The 6004-nt window shown below is 39.5% G+C and overlaps 1 pseudogene; it reads right to left on the bottom strand.

Annotated features, from left to right (window-relative positions):
• Positions 1–343: 343 nt before the first annotated feature.
• Positions 344–1786, bottom strand: LOC123862337 (eukaryotic translation initiation factor 1A, X-chromosomal-like; annotated as a pseudogene).
• Positions 1787–6004: the final 4218 nt, after the last annotated feature.

Raw genomic sequence — 6004 nt, 5'->3', positions numbered from 1 at the left:
GCCTGCTTCTCCCCCTCCCTCTGCCTGCCGCTCCCCTGCTTGTAATCTCTCTCACTCTCTGTCTGACTCATAAATAAATAAAATCTTAAAAAAAAAAAAAAAAGACCCAAACACTCCAAACTCCTCAGAATATAGAGCTCTGCCTTCTGGATCCTCAACTTCTCTTAATGAAAGTAATAATAAGACCAATATTACTAGATGCCAGGCACAGTAAAGGGCTCTCCACACATTATCTTTGGCTGAACACTTGTAACCTACAAAATGAGGCACTGAGAGTTTCCTTTGTTTGCTCAAGGTCACCCAGCTGGGTCTTTTTTTTTTTTTAATACTCAATAATATATTTTATTATATTTCTCAGTAGTGGTTCCTTTCTTCCCCTTTTATAAAACCCAACTAAGGCTTTAAGAAAGGCTTAGTTTAATATAACTTACTATATAATTAGTTTTTCATTTATACATTGTAATTTAATTTTAAAAAGCCCAAAAATATGAGTTACAATGCATATTACTTTTGACAATAAATGACATATTTAACACAACCTATTCTGTATAATAAAAAATACTGTACTTATTTTACCATCAAAAGCTATCTTGAGAAACTTTCTATACACATTAAGTAAAAATACTAAACTAATATGTCAGTACTTCCAATGTAAAAATAATTGGGTTACCTAGCACTAATTTTTGTAACTACTAATCTTACAAATTGAAAATTGCTTTTCAAACCCATGTTCTAAAAACTGCATTTTGGAAATGCTTTTTTTTTTATGATGGTGGCAACATATAATGATGAAAAGAATATTTAAGTTATCAAACAGTATAAAAATACATATGACTACATAAATATGAAAATAGCCCCATTTCTTGACTTTAAGTGTAGACCTATACCTTTCTTAAATTATATCAAAAATCTTAGAAAACATCTAGTTAACTAGAATATACAGAAAGACTGTAAACAGACTAGCTGGAACAAGGCTTTATCAAAACCTATAATGATAAGGCAATTTATTCAAAACACCTATTAACTAGAATAGAGTAGTCACAGTGGGAATGACTTGTTTCTATTATTTAACAGCAGATATTGTAGTCTTTTATTCCTAAATTCAATTACATCAAAAGAATAAAGTGTTAAAATTTCACTTAAAGTAATCCAGTTTCATCAGTTTTTAGAGAAATATAATACTTCAAAACAATGAAAATAAATCAGTGTGTCTTAACAAACTAAATTCATAAATGAAGTTTTAGTCTTCTTAACAGGTATTGGCCAAAACTGAAATTGTAGAATAATCCTCACATACTCTGAGTTTAATTTAGATATCATCAATGTCTTCGTCATCATCTCCAATATCATCAAACTGGATTTCATCATCATCTCCAGGACCAAATGTATCTGTTTCATTGATTTTAGTATGTTCTGGAAGCTCGCCATATGCCTTCAGACTTCTAGCTTCATCAGCATTGTACTTTAAAATTACATCAGCTTTGTTATCCGGGTAGTCTCAAAGACCAACCAATATAATGTCAGAGGTATTTATCCAAACCTTTTTTCTCAATTTTCCTCTGATATGACATAATCTCTTTACACCATCAAAACACATAGCTTCTAATCGTCCATTTCCCAACATTTTAATTACCTGAGCATACTCTTGTCCATCCTCTTTAAACACCAATTCTCTTTTTTCAGATTCATTTTCATTCTTACCCCTACGCCTGTTTTTACCTCTTTTACCTTTATTCTTTGGCATGGTGGTGACTGCTACCTTCCGGCGCTTTCGACTTCTTTCCCGTGGAGGTCACCCAGGTGGGTGCAGTCCAGTTTGACTCAAGAGCCCCTTACTCTTTGGACATCTGGGTGGCTCAGTGGGTTAAGTGTCTGCCGTGGACTCAGGTCACAGTCCCAGGGTCTTGGGATCAAGTCCCACATGGAGCTCCTTGCTCAGCGGGGTGTCTGCTTCTCCCTCTGCCTGCTGCTCCCCCTGCTTGTGCTTGTGTGCGCTCTCTCTCTCTGACAAATAAATAAATAAAATCTTTAAAAAAAAAAAAAGATTCTCTCTCCCTCTGCCCCAGCCCCATGCTCACATATGCGCATGCGCAAAGCTTTCTCTTAAATAAACCTTAAAAAAAAAAAAAAGAGCCCTTACTCTCAACTACTTTGCTAGATTGGCTCCACTTACTCAAAAATTCTTAGCAAGTGAGTGGGAAGGTTTCCACATCTTATCAACTTTCTCTCTTCTCAAGTGGGGTAGGTTTCCACATCTTGTCAACTTTCTTCTCAAGTGGGGTAGAAAGTCAGTCTGGAAAGTTGGAAAAAGAGGCAAAGAGCTAGCCTTCATTCCTTTCCTATAGAGCTCAGCCTCAGCATCTCCCCGTCCTCATCTACTCCCTGCCTGACCCCAAAGCTCTTCCATCCAATTTCATCCTCATCCTCATCTTCTCCATCCTCATTCCCATTGCCATCCAATCCCACCTGATTCCTTCTTCATCCCTGTTCCATTTTCATCCTTATCTTTATCCCTTCGAGGCAGAATTTGCGTTGGGCTTTGTCCCAAGGCCTGAGATCAACATCTGTGACCTGAGGTAGAGGTTTGTTCTCTTTTACACTGTTAGGATGAACGTTTCCATGAATTTCCTCTAAGTCCACTTCCCCAGTCCTCTTTCCCTGAGGTATTTTTGTGGCTTCCCTTGTTTACATAATTTTCCAGAATCTGTCCTCTCCCCTACACCCACTTGTGTAGTCGATGACCTCATTTTCTCAACCCAAAGGCACATCATGTGTTGGCTGCCTGTTCCTGGCTTACCCCAGGGGCCCTTACTCTTATCTCAGCAACAAATGGCTTACTAGAAATCTGGGCAAGGTTAGACTGAGCAGCCAGATCACAAGAATATATACCTAGTGTTGACATCTAGAACCTGGCTGGAGTAGGGAGTCAGAACTGAGGCCAGGCCACCTGAGGCTATTCAAGATCATGATGGCACGTACCTCTGTTGGACTGGACATGCACTTGACATTGTGTGGTGTCTGGTCAAGCATGATCATGGAGTCTTTAGGAGATCCTCAGGCTCTAGCATGGCAGGGAGGGTAGGGCTGAGTAGAATGTTATGGATAATCATGGCAGCCATATCAACAACATTCTCTAGTCTGGCAAGGAGAGGTGAGTTAAGATGGGGCAGATAAATACTTTGAGTAGTCTTTAGAAAGGAATAAGGAAGGCACTGATGGGCCAGATTTGGGAATAAGCTAAGGTCGAGACTTAAGGGACTAGAGTTTAGGATTAATCACTGGTTGTGCACCAGTGAGGAGCAGGAGGGCTGGAAGCTCATAGGCTTGATGGTGTTAATAAATAGGTAGATTAGGGCGCCTGGGTGGCTCAGTCGTTAAGCGTCTGCCTTCGGCTCAGGTCATGATCCCAGGGTCCTGGGATCGAGTCCCACATCTGGCTCCCTGCTCGGCGGGAAGCCTGCTTCTCCCTCTCCCACTCCCCCTGCTTGTGTTCCTGCTCTCGCTATCTCTCTCTCTGTCAAATAAATAAATAAAATCTTTAAAAATAAATAAATAAATAAATAAATAAATAGGTAGATTAATAATCATCACATATTGCAATTATATAATACATTCTTATAGTATAGTGCAAGCCTTGATAATTTTTTCTTTCTTCTTTCCTTCTTTCCTTCCTTCCTTCTTTTCTTTCTTTCTTATTCTTTATTTTCCTTCCTTCTTTTCTTCCTTCCTTCCTTTTCTATTTTTTTTTTTTAAATGCAAGTGACTAACTTAACTTTGGATTTTGACTGAGGCATTGGCTCAGTCAGTTGAGCATCTGACTCTTGGTTTTGGCTCAGGTCATGATCTCAGGGTCCTGGGATAGAGCCCTGCCTTGGGCTCTATGCTCAGTGCAGAGTCTGCTTGTCCCTCTCCCTCTGCCCCTCCCCCTGCTCTCTTTCTCTCTCATAAGTGAATAAAATCTTTAAAAAAATGGTCAAAGTACCAAAGAAGACATACAAAAGATCAACAGGTACGTGAAAAGATGCTCACTATCACTAGTCATTAGGGAAATGCAAACTAAAACCTCATGCCTGTTAGAATAGCCATCATCAAAAACATAAGAGATAACAAATGCTGGTGTGGCTAAGAAGAAAAGGGACCCTTGTGTACTGTTCTGTTAGGAGGATGGTAATTTGGTGTAGCCACTGTGAAAAACAGTATGGAAGATCCTCTAAAAAGAAAACATAGAGCTACCATATGATCCAGCAATTCCACCTCTAGACATATGGTGGATATGTCTAAAGGAAACAGAAACGCTAACTTGAAAAGGTATTTGCACTGCCATATTCATAGAAGCATTATTCACATTAGCCAAGACACAGAAATAACTCGAGTGTCCATCAGTGGATAAATGGATAGAGAAGTTGTGGTATGTAAGTATATATATGGAATACTATTCAGTCATAAAAAATGAGGAAATTCTACCTTTGTGGTGACATGGATGGAGCTTGAAGGCATTATGCTGAGTGAAATAAGTCACACAGAGAAAGATAAATACTGTATGACCTCACCTATATATGGAACAACAACAACAAAAGCCTCCAAACTCATAGAAAAAGAGATCAGATTTGTGGTTACCAGAGGTGGGAGTGGGGAGGGGGAAGTGGAGAAAGGGGATCAAAAGGTACAAACGTCCAAGTATAAGATAAATAAGTACTAGGGATGTAATGTACCACATTACATTAGCTAACACTGCTGTGTGATATATAGGAAAGATGTTAAGAGAGTAAATCCTAAGAGTTCTCATCACAAGGAGAAAAAAAATGATTTTTTCTTTTCTTTTTTTCTTTTTATGGTAGTTATATGAGATGATGAATGTTAGCTGAAGCTATTGTGGTGATCATTTCACAATACATGTAAATCAAACCATTATGCTGCACTTCTTAAACTTACACAGTAATAGAGTGATACAGGTTAATTATTTCTCAATAAATACAGAAAAAAAGAGGCAGTCATTTAAGAGATGGCTATCTTGAATAAACACGTTGCCAGCCACACGACTAGATAAAGAGCCAGGCTGCGATCCCTCCCACCTCACCAGTCAAAGCTCCATTGTTTTAGAAATCTATGTTGAAGTTTGTTTGATAACTGACTTCTTGAGCTGCTTGTTTTTTCTCCTCCTGTACTTTCAATTCCCACTCTTATGGGGTTTTTAAATTTTTTTTAGAGGTGGTGAGGGGTAGAAAGAGAATCTTAAGCAGGCTCCACGCTGGGGCTCAATCTCACAACCCTGAGATCATAACCTGAACCAAAATCAGGAGTTGGATGCTTAACTGACTGAGCCACCCAGGCACCCCTCTTATGGGTTTTTTTAAAAAAAGATTTTATTTTTAAGTACTCTCCACCTAACATGGGGCTCAAACTCACAACCCTGAGATCAAGAGTCACATGCTCCTCCTACCAACCCAGCTAGCCAGATGCCCCTCCACTCTTGTTTTAAATTCACCAATAAAGAGTGAGCTTGCAAAACCCTAAGCACCCACCCTCTACCCCAGTAGAAGCAGAATCCCAGGCCCGAGCTATGACCTCACTGTGTGGCCCCAGGCGTGTCATGTAATTTCCAATGCTTACAAGTAATAAACCTCATCTCTTTCAAAGTCTCCTGATGGTTATTCCTGAGGGCGTCTTGCAATCATAAGGAGAACCCCAAGGGCTGGTCCAGTTACAACACTGATTATTGGTAGGCTGAGACTGGCACACAACACATACATTTTCTCATCTGAATCATTTTCTGGGCCAGAATTGCTACCTGACTTCCTAATACCCACATAGACATTTTAATATATGAGGAAACAGACTCAGAGAAGTTAAGGGTTTTTCTTTTGTAGCTACTTAGGGGTAAAGTTGGCACCAGAATCCTGGGCTCTGATCCAGCGTTCTTTCACTTCTGTCAGAGAGATTCCTTCAATATAGAGGGTTGGGAGCCAAAGGCATTTGACCTGTAGGAAGATGTTGGGTGGGACCA

This window comes from Mirounga angustirostris, unplaced genomic scaffold (genome assembly GCF_029215605.1).
Source record: "Mirounga angustirostris isolate CCGP_5_RB_7025 unplaced genomic scaffold, mMirAng1.0.hap1 SCAF_9, whole genome shotgun sequence".
Classification (NCBI taxonomy): domain Eukaryota; kingdom Metazoa; phylum Chordata; class Mammalia; order Carnivora; family Phocidae; genus Mirounga; species Mirounga angustirostris.
This window is presented reverse-complemented; position numbering and strand designations above follow the sequence as displayed.